An 18,948-nucleotide genomic window follows, 5' to 3' on the forward strand; every position below is an offset into this window, starting at 1 on the left:
GCACTCTATTCTCCATGTTTTGGAAGAACGTTGCTAGTTTTAGAGATATTCAAGATAATCAATATCATGTTGAAACCACTGAAGAGAGTGGTTCTGAATTTCTTTGTATCACTTCTTACTTCATGGTGTTCGTTGATGCATCCACACGATGGTCACATGTTTGCTTATTGTCCACACGTAATATTGCATTTGTAAAACTCCTAGCACAAATTATTAAGTTTAGGGCTCACCACCCTAATTATTCAATTAAGTCGATTCGACTGGATAATGCTGGAGAGTTTACGTCACAAACCTTTTGATGTGAAATATTCTAACACTCAAATTAAAACCCTATAATTGTAGTATATGAAAGTAGGGATCGTTTTTGGCCGGGGATTAGAAGGACTGCTAATCTACACAAATTAAACTCTAAAACACTAAACTAGACTTAGAAACACTCAACCAGACACAAAAACTCTAAACACACTAAACAAGCTCTAAACAACATAATACTAGCAAACAGACTCAAAATAGACTGTAGGGAGTTATTTGGACGAAATTAAGACTAGTAAGACTCAAAACACTAAAGTGGACAAATCTGAACACGTTTCTAACTAATCTAACACACTTAATTATAGGGGGAATTGTTTTGGACGAAATTAACTAAACTAAACAGATTGCAAAACAAAGTAAATTAGGTACGAAATTAGGTGATTTGAATGATGAAAAACTAGCTAGAGGATCATTCTCCACACATGTAACATATGCAAGAAAAATTGATTTCCAGTATTGTTTCTTTAAACCATGAATGACAATACCCCAAATTAATTGTGAAGGCACTAATTAACTTTTAAATTTTCCTAAGTTCATTGAATTGGATGACAGGCCATCGCAACTAAATTATTCTTCTCAAGTTCCCTATATGAACAACATAATAGAGATACATATCAAAGATCATTAAGTTCTATAAAAATAATAAGCATTGACAAGGCATTCGTAACTATGAACTGCATGATACTCCTGCTAAGAATTTACTTAACACAATTGTGACTAGCAATCTCCACTACTTATAAATATAAGTTCATAACGATTATGTGAAATTCCCTTATATTCTAGCATCAAATCCCTACATGCAAACTAAGTATGCATCCTTAACAAACACACAAGAATAAGTTCTCAATAACGTAGATAAGTAAATCACATTCATGTTTTACGAAACAATAACTGGATGTAATCAATTCATATAAAACATATGTCCATGGCTTCGAATTCACCTTTAACTAAAAAGGAATTAGTTCTTCATGTTCATAATAATTGAAAAGCAAAGTAAAATAAACATGGAAACTAAACGACGGAAGAAAAAACTCTGAAAGTCTCCAATGGTTGCAGGTGGCTTGCGGCACAACCCTATTCTTATTCAATGGAAGCCATGCCAAAGTCTTCTCTCCTCCAAGGCTGCGGCACAAGATATGAATTTCTGATTTTAGGCTCTTATGTGTGTGTTTGAAAATACAGGTAGAATTATGTATTTATAGGCTAGGGTTTGTGGCACCAATTCCTTAGAGGACAAGGATAGGGCTCGACCCAATCCAAGAGGGAAAATGGTTAGGGTTTTGGCAGATTTTAGGGCTTCTAAAAGAAAAGGGTGCGGCACCTTTCTAGGGATTCTAGAAGGAATGTGTTGTGGCAGGTTCTTAAGCTTCTAGAAGAGGGAAGAGGCGCCACCTTTCTAGGGGTTCTAGAAAGGATGGTGCGGCATAAGTTTAAGGTAGGGATAAGCTTTCTATAAGGGATGCTTCTAGAAAGGGCTTCTAGAAATCATGGATAATGCTCATTCCTTCTAGCTGATTCCTCATCTTCCACGTCTTAAATTAATTTCTCCATCTCTTTAGCACATTCCTAGACTCATTTGATCTTAAAAAACGTCCATTCCTTGTGCTCCACATGCATGCAATCCATTCCAGCCCTAATATGTTCCAAAATGCACTTTCTTGCCAACTTTTCCAATTGAACCTACAAACACACAAAAATAACTTAAAACACTCTAATAAGCAGAAAGTAACTAAATAAATGCGAAGAAACAAGCTAACTAAATCGCATAAATATGCTCCTATCACCTTTGACGATTATTGCATGTCTGTTGAGATTGAAGTTGAACATCCTGTACCCCATGTTCACACTCAAAACGGCCTGGCAGAAGCTTTCATAAAGGCACAATTATGTTGGTCCACCTAAGGCCCACCGCTTCCCAACCTTATTCACAGTTATAGTTGGTGACTAGATACAAACCTGACGTCTCACAGGTCTTTTTTATTCTCATAGGTTGCCTCCCAAGAAGCGCTTGCTTTAACGTCTTCCAGTCGGACGATACCTCCGTTTAAGCTTCAATAGGGCCCACGGCCTGGAGGCGTATATCCTCCACGACATGCTCCTCTAAACATTTCATACTTTGGATCTTTGAATGGAAAATGATAGTGATCCTTCCTGATTGTGGTGTTTTGCTTCTGTAAGTCAATGTGAACTCTCCCACTACCTTGAATTCGATTAGGTACCTACACCAAAGAAGGTAACAACCTATTATTTGAAATGGGAATTAGAATTAGTGTAGGTGGCTTCCCAATGTATTGCAATGAAATGGTAGCACTGTCAATAGAAGCATAAGGGTTGCTTTCGACCAGATTTGATGGTTTGATGGTTGGGGCATGTTCCTTATGCTTTACTCCAATTCCCTCTTCGTTGGTGGTTCAAAATTCATCATTCTTAATTGGTGCTGAAAGTTTATGCTTTACATCTTTAATTACATCAATGGCAAAACAAGAACGAACATCATTAGGATTCTCAATAGATTCAGGAATTTTAAAGTTAATCATATCGCCGCCAAACGACATTGTTAACGCTCCCTTGGCCATATCAATCTTGGTTTGGGTTGTTTTCATGAAAGGTCGTCCAAGTAAGATTGGCGATGGTTGAAAGTGGGCTGAATCTTCCATGTCAAGCACATAGAAATCTGCAGCAAAAAATCAAGTGGTCTACCTGCACCAAAACATCTTCCAAAACTCCTTTCGGGTATGCATTAGATCGATTGGCTAATTTAATAATAACACCATCATTTTTAAGCATTTCTAAATTCATATATGCATAAACAGAATATGGCATGGCATTAATTGATGCACCTAAATCTAGCATAGCATGTTCAAACCTTGTATTACCAATTACACAAGGGATAGTGAAACTACCTGGATCTTTGCATTTAGGTGGCAACTTTCTTTACATCATTGCAGAGACATTCTCACTCACATGTATCGCCTTTTTCTCCCGAATCCATTTCCTTGTTGTACAAAGCTTCTTCAAAAACTTAGCGTACTTCGGGATTTGCTTTATAGTATCAAGGAGCGGGATATTGACGTGCACCTTCCTAAACGTCTCAAGAATGTCTTTTTCATCCTCTTCTTTCTTAGTTTGCATAAATCTGCTAGGATAAGGCACATTTAGTGGAATAGAACTAGAAAAACTCGAATTTGGAATTACCTTGATGGTTTGGAGGCGGCAAAGATTTGTCTTCCCTTGTCGTGGGCCTTGCTTCCTATTATTCCTCTTGTAACAGCTTGTCATCCTCGTTGAGGCTTTGTTTGGCTGGTTTTTTATGGTTTCCAAGCTCCTTACCACTTCTCAACGTGATGGCCTTGGTGGACTCAAAGGATTAGGCTAAGTTTCTGAAATCAAATTGGGACAAAGATTGTGTAACCAAAACCCAAGTGGAATGGGTTAAAACAATCAGAAACCATTAGGTTAGAAAGGTGTGGCACAGATTCCTACAAGGAAAGGGATAAATTTGGCCTAATTCAAGAGGGAAAAGGATTAGGGTTGCAGGTTCTAGAGCTTCTAGAAGAGCTTAAAGGATGCGGCACCTAAATAGGGGTTCTAAAAGGAATGAGGCATCACTTTTGTAGGAGATAAGGCTTCTAGAATCTTATTTTTATGTGTCCAAGTCTAAAAATAATCCCCCCTTGTAGCTGGAATTAAGGCAAGAAAGGATTACGATAGGATAAGATAAGATAAGGTTAGTTTGGATAAGATAAGGTTGGATAAAGTTTTGGATAATATCCCCTTCTTTTGAGCTGATTCCTTATCTTCATTGTGTTGGATTTATTTTCTTCATCTTTTTAGCACATTCCTAACCTCTTGAACTTCAAATTCGTCCATCCATCTTGCTCCACTCATAAGCTATCCATTTGATGCCCAAAACTGCCTCAAAATGCTCCAAATTGCACTTTCTTGCCAATTTTGTCATTTGGACCTACAAATACACGAAAATAGTTTAAAACACTATAATAAACACAAACTAACTATGGAAATGCAAGGAAACAAGCTAACTAAGTCGCATAAATATGCTCCTATCAACTATGCCCATGCGTGTTCATTAAGAAGTCACATTCTAGATTTTCAATCGTTGCAGTTTATGTCAACGACATGAACCTCATCGGAACTCCCATAGAGCCTAAGGAAATTGCCACGCACTTGAAATCGGAATTTGAGATGAAAGATCTTGGGAAAACTCGATATTGTCTTGACTTGGAGATCGAGCATTGTTCGAATGGAATCCTAGTACGTCAATCGAACTACACCTAGAAGGTGTTGCGACATTTTAATGAGGATAAAGCGAAGAATTAAATCTCTCTCTTTTCTTTCTGTGCCGCCGGCCCCTCTCCCTCTCTATCCTTATACAGTTCAGTCAAATAAGCCTACAACAGATACATTATTTTTACTATAATTATGTGAAGAATTATATTACTCTACTGTTGATTTTTAAGTAATTGTTATATTGTAAAATATTATTTGAATTTGTTTAAATTTCATAATTTGTGAGATATTGAATGCATAAATGCAGGAGTTAAACTCCTTAAATAATGCTAGGGACTTTGAACAAATTATTTAATTAAATAAGTTTTTATTCTAACAATTTGGTTGACTAAGGACTAGAACCAAAATGACCCTTATATTAATCTCAACCTTTACTAGATATAATTGAATCCTTAAATTGAGGAAGGGATGAGATTCCATAAAAATGGCAATAAATGAATTACTATTATTCAAGTGCGTTTTTGACATAGAAATGAATTGAAAATGAATGTGAAAAACACTTAAATTAAGACTAAACTTTTTTAACAAATTAATTAAGATACTTGGAAGCACTTTAATTTAAAGTTGGAAAGTAACAAATATATAGTAATTATAATTTTCTCACTCTTAACGGGTTGTGTCATTTTACTTGTTAATTTTAACGGGTAAATGACACGTCCTATTAAGAATCCATTACCATAATGGGTATGGCATAACATGACCCGTTAAAATAACAAGTAATACACTAAAACGACACGAACATTGCAAACACGACCTGTTCGCCACGCTACCCCACTATATAACCTCTCTTTTCTACTCTTCTTTTGGACATTTTTGGAAAGATTTCATATTCCTCGTGCATCTGTTCCTTTCTCATGATATATAGGATAGAATCAAGGGACAAATATTTTGACATTGTTTTTAAACCTTTAGATTACAAAACATCCAAAGGTTCATATTCATTCATTAAATGACATGGATGCTTAAGTGGATTTTGACTAATATTAAACATAAAAATAAAATTAAAAAGGAAGAAACTCTAGTTTTAAGTGTGCAAACAAGAAAGGAGGTAGAACTCCATTGATTCGAAGTATTGTAACCTCCTTCTTTGTTGATGAGGTCTGCAACTTTCATAGGATTGGTATGAAATTTTGATGCCTTCTACAATGAATCAAGCTATTAGTCTCTTGAATCTTCATTACATAAGCAAAATGTACAAAACCCTAAACCCTAATCCGTATATTATTGTTCATATATGTAGGGTGATTAAATTAGGTTTTGCAAAATCTTTTTAGTTTTGTTGATTTAGATCATTGATGATTTTTGTATTTTTTTAGCTTTTCGAATAAAACAAACAACTTGATTTCATTCGTCTGCGCTTTTAATGTTTAATTTTTAAATTTTATTATTATAGCAGTTTCGTTTCTGTTGAGTATTAATCTTATGCTTGGTATCACTTTTTTTTTTTTGAAATCATTCCTTTTTGTTATTTATTACGGTTCATTTTGTATAAAATGAAAGAGGAGATTTCATCCAAGGCATTGCAAGGAGGGAGATTGTCACATCCCGACCCGGGCCCCCACCACATCCCGGACCCTCACCACATCCCGGGCTCAATTCCACCGTAGCATGATATTATCCACTTTGGCCCCGACCACCCCCTTACGGTTTTGTTTTTGGGAACTCACGTGAGAACTTCCCAGTAGGTCACCCATCACGGGATTGCTTTCATGCGAACTCGCTTAACTTCGGAGTTCCGATGGAACCCGAAGCCAGTGAGCTCCCAAAAGGCCTCATGCTAGGAAGAGGTGGGCATGTACATATAAAGGCTTAGAGGATCCATTCCCCTAGGTGATAAGGGATGTTACAATCCACCCTTCTTAGGGGTTTGACGTCCTTGTCGGCACATTTCCGGTAAGGGATTGGCTAGGATACTAAATTGTCACATCCCGGGCCGGGCTCCCATCACATTCCAGGCTCGACTGCACCGTACCACGATATTGTCTGCTTTGGGCCCCAACCACGCCCTCACGGTTTTGTTTCTGGGAACTCATACGAGAACCTCCCAGTGGGTCACCCATTATGGTGGGATTGCTCTTGTGCGAACTTGCTTAACTTTGGAGTTCCGATGGAACCCGAAGCCAATGAGCTGTCAAAAGGCCTTGTGTTAGGAAGAGGTGGGCATGTACATATAAGGCTTAGAGGATCCATTCCCCCGAGCTATGTGGGATGTTACAGAGATAGAGGTTACAGTATTTTCATTTTTTTTATTTTATTTTCTACTTTTTTACACTAGGTTCGAAGTTTGATTATTGGTTTTTTCAATTTTATCGTATTAGATATTAATTTTCAATTTAGATTAGTGTTTTTTATCAGTTATAATCCACATCATCATCCAAGTTATTTAATGTTTAAAACTCTCCACATCACTCTTAATCTAGACCGTTGAATGTTATAAAATCTAAAGGCTACAAGGAAGTGTAAAAATGAAAAAACCAATAATCAAACTTTGAACATGGTGTAAAAAAAATCAGAAAATAAGAAAAACAAAAACATGAAAAATACTTTAACCTCCATCTCCCTCCCAGCAATACCTTAGATGATATCTCCTCTTTCATTTTATAAAAAAATGAACCCCAATAAATAACAAAAAATGAATGATTTAAAAAAAAAAGAGGTGAAACCAAGGATAGGATTAATAATCAGCAGAAATGAAACTAGTATAATAATAATAAAAAAAATTGAAAGCATAGACGAATGAAATTAAGTTGTTTGTTTGATTCGAAAAGCTAAAAAAAAGTAGAAAAATCATCAATGACCTAAATCGACAAAACTAAAAAGATTTTGCAAAACCTAATTTAATCACCATACATATCTGAACAATAATATACGGTTTAGGGTTTTGTATGTTTTGCTTACGTAATGAAGATTCAAGAGACTAAAAGCTTGATTCGTTGTAGAAGGCATCAAAATTTCATATCAATCCTATGAAAGTTGCAGACCCCATCAGCAAAGAGGGAGATGGAGGTTACAATACTTTGAATCAATGGAGTTCTACCTCCTTTCTTGTTTGCACTCTTAAAACTAGAGTTTCTTCCTTTTTAATTTTATTTTTAATTACCTTCCATATTTTATGCTTTTTGAATTTTATTTTTATGTTTAATATTAGTTAAAATCCACTTAAGCATTCATGTCATTTAATGAATGAATATGAACATTTGGATGTTTTGTAATCTAAAGGTTTAAAAAAATGTGTAAAAATATTTGTCAAAATGTTTATCCCTTGATCATGTCCCATATCTGTACTATTATTAAGAGAACCCTCCTTGTCAACTTTTAACCACTTTTTTCCTATTTGGCCCTCACTTTTGATACACAATACTTACATAAGGAGGACAAAATAGTAATTTTGTATCTTTTGAAAAAATGACAATCATATCCCTATTTTTCCTATTTTACCCTCACTTTTGATACAAAATATTTACATAAGGAGGACAAAACAATAATTATGTAATATTAAGATAAAATATGCACTTATTAAGAGAAATTGTCTCATCATCATTTTTTCGTACTCTTTTTAAAATTTTAAAAACTAATCACACTCCTTAATAAAAAACAAAAAATAAAATAAAATTGTTCACATACACAGAATGTGTGTTCATCGGCGTGTGTGTGTCTATATATATATATATATATATATATATAAACATTCGGTCTCTAACCATTGATATTCATTAAATGAAACTTTATTTGGTTTTAAATTATGATCAAAGTCTGTTGACATTGACATTGTAAACGTCAACATTTTTGCATTTAAAACATGACACAATTTTGTTTTGTTTTGTTTTGTTTTGTTTTTTTTTTTTGTGTTTAATTTTCGGTCAGATTTTATATCACCCGTTAAGTATAATTAATTCATTTACTTTCCGGATTTGATAAGATTAGTGAGGTCTAATCAATTCTTAATTATTTTGTAGGAAAAAAACAAACTATGATTAGTTAAACCAAAGAGTCTATTTAAAACCTATTTTGTGCAACTGAAGTCAGACTCGTCTTCCTGGTCGTCATCTTGTTCCTCTTTAGCTGGTGTCACATATTTGAAGGGGAAAAAAAAAATCAGTTTTTGAGTTATATAACTAGCTTCTTCATCAGTGGATTAATCAGGTTTGGCATAAATTAATGTCATCAGAAGGCAATCCTGATCCTGATGCACCAACCAACACAATTCCAGGCGGGTCATCCTCCGCCGCTAGCCGGCCTCGAGGCCGTCCTCGCGGAGCAAAGAGCAAGCCCAAGCCACCCATCATAATCACACAAGATACTCCAAACGCGCTCACATCTCATATTTTTGAAGTTTCCTCCGGTTCAGACATTGTTGACTCGGTGAAGACCTACGCCACCCGCCGTGGCCGAGGCGTTTGCGTGCTGAGCGGCAGCGGTGCAGTAACTAATGTCAACCTGCGCCAGCCAGCCACAGCAGTACTACCCTTAGGAAGTAGTAGTCCTGTAGTGGCGATGCACGGTCGGTTTGAAATTCTATCTCTCACCGGCACGTGCCTGCCTCCGCCGGCCCCACCTGAAGCCAGTGGCTTGGCCTTATTTTTGGCTGGTGGGCAAGGACAGATTGTTGGAGGGAGTGTCGTAGGGCCCTTGAGGGCTTCAGGGCCTGTAATCTTGATTGTGGTTTCTTTTGCTAATGCAGCGTGTGATAGGTTGCCGCTGGAGGAGGAGGAGTAGGAGGCTCCACCGCCGCCATTGCAAGCGGCGGCTTTGCAATCTTTCGAAGTGACAGTCAGTGGCATTGGTGGGGATGATTATAGTTTGGGGGGCTTGAGAACTTTTCCTGGTGATGTATGTGGTTAGAATAGTGGGAGTAGTTAGATCTTGTGCCTCAAAGGACAAGAATGCATGGATTGTTCTTCAACGAGTTCATCTAATCTGTAAATCCATGTTCATATTGTAAAATCCATGCAGCTGACATTGTATAATTAATTTCTCATCTTTAATTTTCTAATTCTGTGAGATTTATAGAAGCTTAATTTTCTACATAATGCATATAATGTTTCCATTGAACTATTTTTCTTTCTAAAATCTAAGTAACAAAAGCATTTCCATCTGTTTTATTTTTGGAGAAGCTGCAGCATTGAACCTTGAAGTTCGGTCCTATAGGAGTTTTGGTTATTAAACTAAAAATATGTGATTGTTGATTCCTAAACTTGTTAATGCACGTGTTCAAAAAAAAAAAAAAACTTGTTATCTTTTTGGGCTTTGTTAGAACTTCTGTCTTTTAATTGCCCTTAATCCTTTATTTATAGAGCCAAAGTCTAAAAACTAACGGTTCAATTTGTTTAATTTTTAACGCTCATTGTTGTTGTTGTTTAGATAATGGTGGTGTTTGGTGTGTTTAATTAAATCATTTTGAAAATATCTTGAAACCGGACAAGGTACATGCTACATGCACATGGCGCTTTACCGCAATGGTGAAAAACAATTGACGCTTATACATTTGAGTGCGGGGTTTGATCCCAACCATCTATCATTCTGATCCTTTATTTAAAAAGCTTAGAGACCACTTAACGAAGTTGTTTAATAGATAGACCAAAATAATGGATGGTGGAAAATCTCAGGAACCACTTCTATTGATTTTAAATTTCAGGGACCAAAGTTATGTGTTATGAAAATCTCAGGGACCATTTTGGCTAAAAAATCATAATATATATCATGTGTAAGTCTCTCTAAGCATAGCATTGCATTGTTGAACCGAAACATCATGATAGCTATACACCCGTTTCATGTAAGTTGATTTCAAATCAAACTAACTTATAGAAGGTGATGTATGTCATGTACTATATTGTAGATAAGGCAACACGTGAAGGCATTTAGTTATTGAAAGTATTGTCTAAACGACTTTCTGGACCTTGCCATCGATGGGTGAACACTCAAACAATTAATCTTCTGCAAAGAAAACGACCAAACTACACAATAGCAAACGCACAACAAAAAACACAGGAATTTATAGAGGTTCGGCAATGTGTTATTCCGTGATCCCACACCCTCCATAGACACAGGGGTACAAATTTTCATTAGAAGCAAATAACAAGTTTTGTTGACTAGAAAGTTCTCAAACTTTTAGGTTTTGATCTCTCTCACATTCTCCAAGTGTTTCCCTCGTATTTGTAATAATTTCTTATAAGGTCCTATCATGTGTCATAGGCCCTAGTTATTTTTTACGCGTAATATGCGGGAGATTATCTATTTAAATTATATTTTGTATATCATATGACGTGGTTGTTGATGATTAAGTTATTATTTAAGTGTTTATTAACTTGTTTATTTTCTATTATTGGTAACACATTACATAATTTGCAAATTTGACGTAAAAACTTGGTTTACCTAACATTATCCTTTACAATATGAATCACAAAATATTCAAAAAACTAAAAAGAAACAAAAAAAATAACGTGAATTAGGCACTCTAGAAATTGAAAATCTAGACACTCAAGCGGACAAAAATGTACTCATCTTATAATAAGGTCATGTAATGAGTGAAAACAAAAATTAAAAATAAAAAACGAAACGGTAACCAAACGTTTGTTTAATTTACATGGAATGGAATAGTAAGGTTGTTCGCAGCAACAAAAATGGGTGAATAGACTGAATAATGGTGAGATATCTGCCAGGCATTCAATGAACAAAACGAAAGCTGAAGAAGAAGATAAATGGAGTGATCACATGGCCTTGCTCTCTCCATGTCTGTCTGTCTGTGTGCTACGCATATGTTATCATTGGCTCATCTTCCATCTTCCATCGATAAGTATTAATCTAATCTGCAATATGATTCGGCCTTATCTATATAATTAATTAATTAACTTAATTAGTGAGGCAAACGTATGGGAGCAAGTCATCATTTGTGCCCTTAATTCTAGCGGCCATTTGCTCCCTTTTCTTTAAGCGTTCTCTTTATATGATGAAATTATAAAGATTCTTAGGTCCAAGTTTTAGGTTCCATCCAAGTTTTCACCCACAAAACCAATGAACAAGTACATAGAAAATGTTGGGAGTTCTATTTGTTCTCGTTAAAAATAATAATTGCGGATGGGATCCAATCGTTTGACATGTTATTGGTTTAGATACGAGGTTTAAAGCTTAAGTGATTGAAAATATTTCTTGTATTGACGTTCAATATTTAATTATCCAACCACAATATCGCTTGTATAAAAAAAGGTTCAATTACAAACAAACCTTTTATTTGTCATGGATTTGAATTTTCCTTTATCCTAGAGTGTGATCATGTTTCCACACCCAAGATAGCATGTTTTTAATTAATCGTTTGATTTTCCTTGGGTTAGATAGCTAGATGTGTGTTTCATAGTTCTAATGACCAATTTAAATTGCTACGTTTTTAAAACGTGAACTAAGCTTGCCTCGTAATATAATGGTTAAGAGGAACTTGACCCACCTCCACCCACCCACCCAAAGAGTTTATAGTCAAAATGTCAAGTCAATGCCACTTGTTTGCTTCCCCACTCCTTCAATATGACCATACAATATGAAAAACGTGTTATCTTTTCTCTTTAAAATATTAAAAATACAGTATAGGTAACAACTACTACAAGTGTCAACTGCGAATAAAGTAGATAGGACTTATATCTCATCTCACCTAGAAATTGAGTATACATTAAATCGGCATATGATGTTGAAATTGTCTATCAGTCATCTTTGGCTTCTGCCAACGCATAAATTGTGCGGGTATCTGAAAAAAAACACTTTACACTCTACAGCCAAACAAACTAACGACGCAGAATATTTCCAATGTGGAAGTGCTTTTTAGGTTTCTCACTCATTTCTCATGCTACTACTTGTTTTCGTTTCGATAACCCAAAGCTTTTTTGGTATGCAACCTCTTCATCATCATATCAACTTATAGGCCCTTCAATTAATACCATAACTTATCTTGTATTTTTGGTGCCTCAAAAGGGTCAATAAAGGGGTAGTTCTCACTAGAATTTTGATAGGCGTGTGCCTATAAATAAGAGAATTTTCAATGCTGGTTCCTATTCACCCTTTAATTCCTACAATTAGAGACAACCGGCCTCAAATTCACATGATAGGATTTTTAGTACATGCACGAATGGGATTAAAATCACTTAAAATACTTACAAGAATACAAGATAATCGTAGTATAATTGCTCATGCATGGTTGTTATCCCCAAAGATTGTTTGACTAATTTGTAATTAAATTGACTCTTAATTAATTATTAAAACAGATTTTTATCAAAGATTTGAGATTTTGGAATTTTAATAGATTAATTAACAATAAAAGAAATTTCAAAGTTTGAAAATAATGGCAGCAAATAGAAAAACATTTTTAGAATTAAAACAATTATGAGAAAGACTAGGGTTTAGCCATCACCGTTAACAATCATATGGAATTCTATCAACTAAGTATGAATTTTCACATACATGCTTTGAAGGTTAGGTTCTCCTAATGCATATTTTCCTCGTGATGTTCAAGTGAAAACGTATATCTAACATGCAATTCATCTGTGATGCTCAGATCAAATATAAACATGCAAGACTCCTTAAGTTTTGTGAAAACTCTTTGAAAAAAAACCATGTAACCCTTAAAAGCGTGATGTTCACCCGTCAACTTACAATTACTAATCACAAGAAACCATCCTCAATTTCAAGGTGATGTTCCAAACAGAAATTGAATCAAATTACTTGTCTAATTACCCTAATGGTGGCCAATCATTAAGTCAATTAGATAGTTTATACAGGTGATTAATAATTCAAAGTACGCATGCATCCATGGTCATGCCTTGAACCCAATATACGTTTAAGATCGACGCGTATATCTAACAGATCCCGCCTCCGAAATATGTACAAGGCATAACTCAAGATCCAACTGTATAATAATTTTTCGTAAGCTTTATGGCTGCATCTAACCTCCTCGTTAGATTGCCTACGTACCCTACAGGGATCAAGCCATTCGTAGTTCATCATTCACTACCCATCTACATTTACCACAGTACGTTCAAGCTGAAAGATACAACATTCTTCAATCAATCATTAGAACTTGACAAGTATGGAAGTACTAGATTCAGGGCTACATAACAATCCAATATGACAAACAACATTTCCATTTCCTCCATCATATAAATCACTATGATTTCAACAGGAAACCTTAATCCACCACATGTAACATATCCAAGAACCAACAAGGCACAATATTATTCTCAAGCCACTTTAAGCAACGAGACTAATCATAATAATAACAATCATATCCCACATCATTCCGCAATCATTCTACTTAATCAATCCTAAAAATCAAAGATGCATGATATCTACAATTACTATGTTATTCAATCAATAAGGTCCCATATCAATTCACAAATTTTAATAAAGGATCCCTACATAATTCCCCACCTGGATTCCCAGTACTAACACAATGAGTCTAATTTACACACAATGTCCACTGTTAACGATTCATATTCACTCGACTCTAAGGTCGGACTACCTTTATGGAAATGAGCAAGCGTAGGGATTCCAGACCACTCAATAGAATCCAACCAAAATACCAACCGACCTCTTGTAATCTCTTCAGACCTGACATCTGTACAATAAGTGCCTACACCATGGGAATGGTACATCGGCATCAAGAATTCAGATAAGCTGCAAAGCTCGGGTGAGTGACAATAATACAAGGATGTGATAATAATGATCAAACCAACCATTAATCACAGTTTACATCTCTTGAATATAAATCCTTCATAAGGAATCAATATTAAACCTTTGTAACTCCGAAGGAGTCACCCAGACATACAAGGGTTTATCTGAAACAAATCACAACAACTCACAATCATAATCTCATACAACAAAATGAAAAGTAGGGTTAGAGTGACACAATTCGGCCGAAGTCTAGATCTCTGAAGCTATCTCAATCAAAATTCAATAAACCCCCAAGGTGAACACGATCCCGGACCATCTTTCAATGGAATCGCGAAGTAGGAGGGATTCTGGACCCTCTTAATGGGATCCAAGTGGGTACGATTCCAGACCATCACTCAATAGAATCGCGGAGTACAATACATAATCACCACTAAATGAAACCCAAGTTAGATAGGATTCCGTAACATCACTCAACGGAATCACGGAGTAGAAGGGATTCCGGACCATCTCTCAACGGAATCCAAGTAGATACGATTTTGGACCATCACTCAACGGAATCATGGAGTAGAAGGGATTCCGGACCATCACTCAACAGAATCCAGACCAGGATATAATTCCGGATCATCACCCAACGGAATCGCAGAATAGAATGTGTAACATCAATCAATGAAACAAGACATGGATCAAGTTCTCCAAGGTACAAAGACTCAATGAAACGAGAATGAAATAATGACACGAGGGTTGAAACATGTTTCGAAGTAACAAACCCCATAATAACGGGTTAATGGTCCACTACTAGCCCTCACATTTCATCACATCAATCCAATCATACAATACAAACCATATTTCCAATATGCACGTCAAATCACACCATAAAACTACATCAATGGCTAAATATAAAAAATAACAATTTTCTAGGAAGCATAATTATAAAACCATCTCATATCCACACATGATAGTAGTTATGAAAATAAGATAATCACCAATATCACATATTAGTCATTCACAATTCGCCACATCACACCAACAATTGAATTTTGGGAAACCAAGCTAGACATAGGTTCACAAGGTCACTAGAAGGTATTTGGTACTTTAGACAACACTTGTGGATGGTCCCACGCACTGCCACACGCAAAGGTAGCCATGGTGAAGGGCTTGAAAACCCAAATTTTCAACCTTACCCCATGAGGCTCAAATTCACATGGTAACTAGAGCTCAACAAGGGAGACATTATTCACAACTAGACCAACGACAAATTCTAACCGGAATCATCAAAATTCTCAGGGAAACCAGGTTTCTAGGGTTCTAAACATCCAACTATAAAATGAATACGAAAGCACAAACCAAGCATTCCAACTTGAAGATTATGAAGAGTAGATGAAGTTTCACACCTCACTTGAGGGAAATGGTTGCCGGAATCGCCGGAAAAATGACAAAACCGCCGGAAAACCTACGGGACATTTCTGCCTCGAACTGGACAAATTGATACGAAAATGGAAAATCTAACATTACAGAGTTGTAGGGCTCATTAAGAGCTTTCCGTGGACACCAAGATCACCCAAAACGGAGATCAGATGAAGGAGATATGAGCGGCTCAAGTTGGCGGGTTAACGAGGTTGAAATCTCCCAAAAAACAGGTCAAAAATCAGACCCCCTTCCCTTTTTTTTCATTGGCTGCTGTCTAATCCCTTTTTTACACCCCTCCTTAGTCGGTCCCTTAACCCAAATATATGTTTTTTTTGGGCCTTTTACTCACAAGTGGAAGTTAAATAATTCCTACAAAATATAATATCACAACTTCAAACGTCCATAACTATACCGATATAATTCGGACTCGCAAACGACTTTTGCCTATGCGCTCGTAGTTTTAAGATCTATTCGAATACGTTACTTGTGACCTCGAAAGGTCAACGAATTTTAGATAAATACTTTCCTAACTTCAAACTTTGTAACTAATTTAATTAAAATCTAAATCCAAATAAATTAATATAATTTCTCGAAAAATAATACAAATACGTAGATTATAACAGTGAAATCCAATAACGGGATTTCACATTCTTCCCCCCCCTTAAAAAAAATTTTGTCCTCCAAATTTTAGTATCAATTCCATATCCACCAATGCCACAAATCAACCGAACAACAATTTCGAAATGACATTTACTCTTTAATTATAATCGAATTTAATTAACATCAAGCTCGACAACATCGAATCACAACTCACAAATACAATTATTATCGTCTTAGCACGACTTCACCACCAATCTTTGCACAATCACAAAGAATGTCACTACTAACAAGAATTCATCAATATACTCATAATTCTGGCAATCATACCAACCAATTTTGTAATTACAAGCATTTCCATCATTCCATTTATGGTGAATAAAATCATAACCTCAGTCTACAAGTTTATTCAAACTCAAAACAAATAAATTAACTGATAGATCTTCATAATTCTCACCCATATACTCAGATTTCCAGCAACATTTATTGGTAGAATAAATATTAGAAATTCTAGCCATACACATTGGCAAAATATTTATCAAACATCAAGCCGCAGTCTTCATCACTTAAAATAATTACTAAATTATCAAATCACATTTACTATTGGTTAGACAGATACTAACATAATAATTACAATCATTGGTAAACCATCCACCATCATTGGCTATACATAGTCGTAACTACGATTCTTTCTCAAAATTTCTAGCCACATTCCCTTGCAAAATAATATCAACCTTAAGCCATAAGTCTTGTTGGCTAAATATTAAAATTGATAAATCAAGTTCCAAAATTCCAACCAAAATTATTGGAATTTCCAATCACACTAGGTAATGGAAAGAAGAATACCAATTGATCACAAATGAACTGAATTATGAGTCATTGATCAAATTTGACTCAAATTAGTTTCATATCATCTATTATATGCTTACTTTTGCTCAAAAGAAAATTTTGACATTCCTTTAGGGTTGTTTTCAGAGCATACCTACGTCATATTTTACTACACAAGGAATGAGATCATAGGTATCAATGTGAAAGTTGTGAAAACAATCTTTGAATCAAGAATAGCTATCATGGTAGCATTTATTCTCTTTCTTACAAATGAAGGGTTAAACTTTAGTCAACATGCCACATTCAACCAATTTGTTTTGAATCAAGGTTATAATGGTAAGATGAGCATTGATATTAAGATCATTTATTGGCTGAGTTGTGCAACAACAATTTTATAATCTTTCACATACTCCAACACAATGAATAAAATAGTAATAATTCAACCAATTTGTTCCCAATTTTCACCAAACATATTATGCAATCAGTTCATGTATCAATTTAAAGATAGTCTCAATCATAGAACTAACTTATCTCACATTGACAAAGTCACATGCCAAATCTCAAGCCATGACTAACGTGGCTAACAAAATATCGGAATTCCACACCATAATGCGTTAATGGCAAACCAACCAATCAAGTTTATAATTATCAACCTTTCCCGTCAATTTTTTCATCAGACGAAGAAACTCAGTTGGGAAAGCATTTATATTAAATGAATTCAAAAATTTCATTCCATAATTTCATTCATATTCACCCACCATTCTCATTATAATGGCAAACCATAATCACGGTTTATAATTTCATTCCCCTTCAACAAATCACCATATCTTCCTTAAATATTAACATTTCCAACCACATTTATCGTTGGCCATAACATTTTAAAATTTCTATCCACATTTGTCGTTGACAGAATAATGATTTCACCATCATTTTCTTTTATTTCAATCTATGACTAGTAGGCTGGAAAAGATTGTAATATACCTGACCAATACACATCACACTTTCTTTTTCTTTTCTTCTTCTTCTCATTCTTCTTCTTGTTTTTTTTTTCACATCTACGGGCCTTTTCCACCCATTTTCACATCCACAGGCCTTTCTCGTCCAATCTCACATATCCACCCTTATATCCATGGGCCTTTTTGCCCAATTCAATTTCACAAGTGTCAGGTATAATACAAATTCTCCATCTACTTATCACCACCTCACAATCACCTTAACATTCAACATTTTCATAATACATAGAAAATAACTAAATAGGCAATGACGTGACTCCCCAACGCGGATTAACCAAGCAGAGTCACCCTACAGCTGATAGGAAGGGATCACCCGATGCGGATTAACCAAGCATGATCACTCCTAAGCATACATGGTCATAAGGATCGCCTAACGCGGATTAACCAAGCACAATCCATATATAGTATGGTCCCCCAATGCAGATTAACCAAGCAGGACCACTAATGACCCCTATCGCGGATATACCAAGTAGGGTCATGGTCTCCTACTAGCCCTCAATTTAACAACCATTCCAATATGCAATTCAATTCACTTTTCCAAAAATATTATCAATCCAATTTACTTCACTTCATGATGATTCACAACATAAATATACTTCTCACATAACTTTCTTATTACTCAAAGAACTTAGGGAATAATACAATACCAATGCAAATTATAATTTCCATTAATGAGGTTTTTCATAATCACCATGGAAATTTCACCACAAACACAATGCAATTCAATTATGTATCTCAAATATATATGTGTCCATCTATCACATGAATGCATCTTTATGCCCAAAAATTATGAAATCATGCAACCACAATGCATATCGTAATTCATGCCAAC

The 18,948-nt window shown here is 35.4% G+C and overlaps 1 pseudogene; it reads left to right on the forward strand.

The window, feature by feature from the left end:
* The first annotated feature begins 8,626 nt into the window (after positions 1–8,626).
* Positions 8,627–9,613, forward strand: LOC126621355 (AT-hook motif nuclear-localized protein 25-like; annotated as a pseudogene).
* The last annotated feature ends 9,335 nt before the right edge of the window (positions 9,614–18,948 follow it).

This window comes from Malus sylvestris, chromosome 5 (genome assembly GCF_916048215.2).
Source record: "Malus sylvestris chromosome 5, drMalSylv7.2, whole genome shotgun sequence".
In the NCBI taxonomy this organism is placed as follows: Eukaryota; Viridiplantae; Streptophyta; class Magnoliopsida; order Rosales; family Rosaceae; genus Malus; species Malus sylvestris.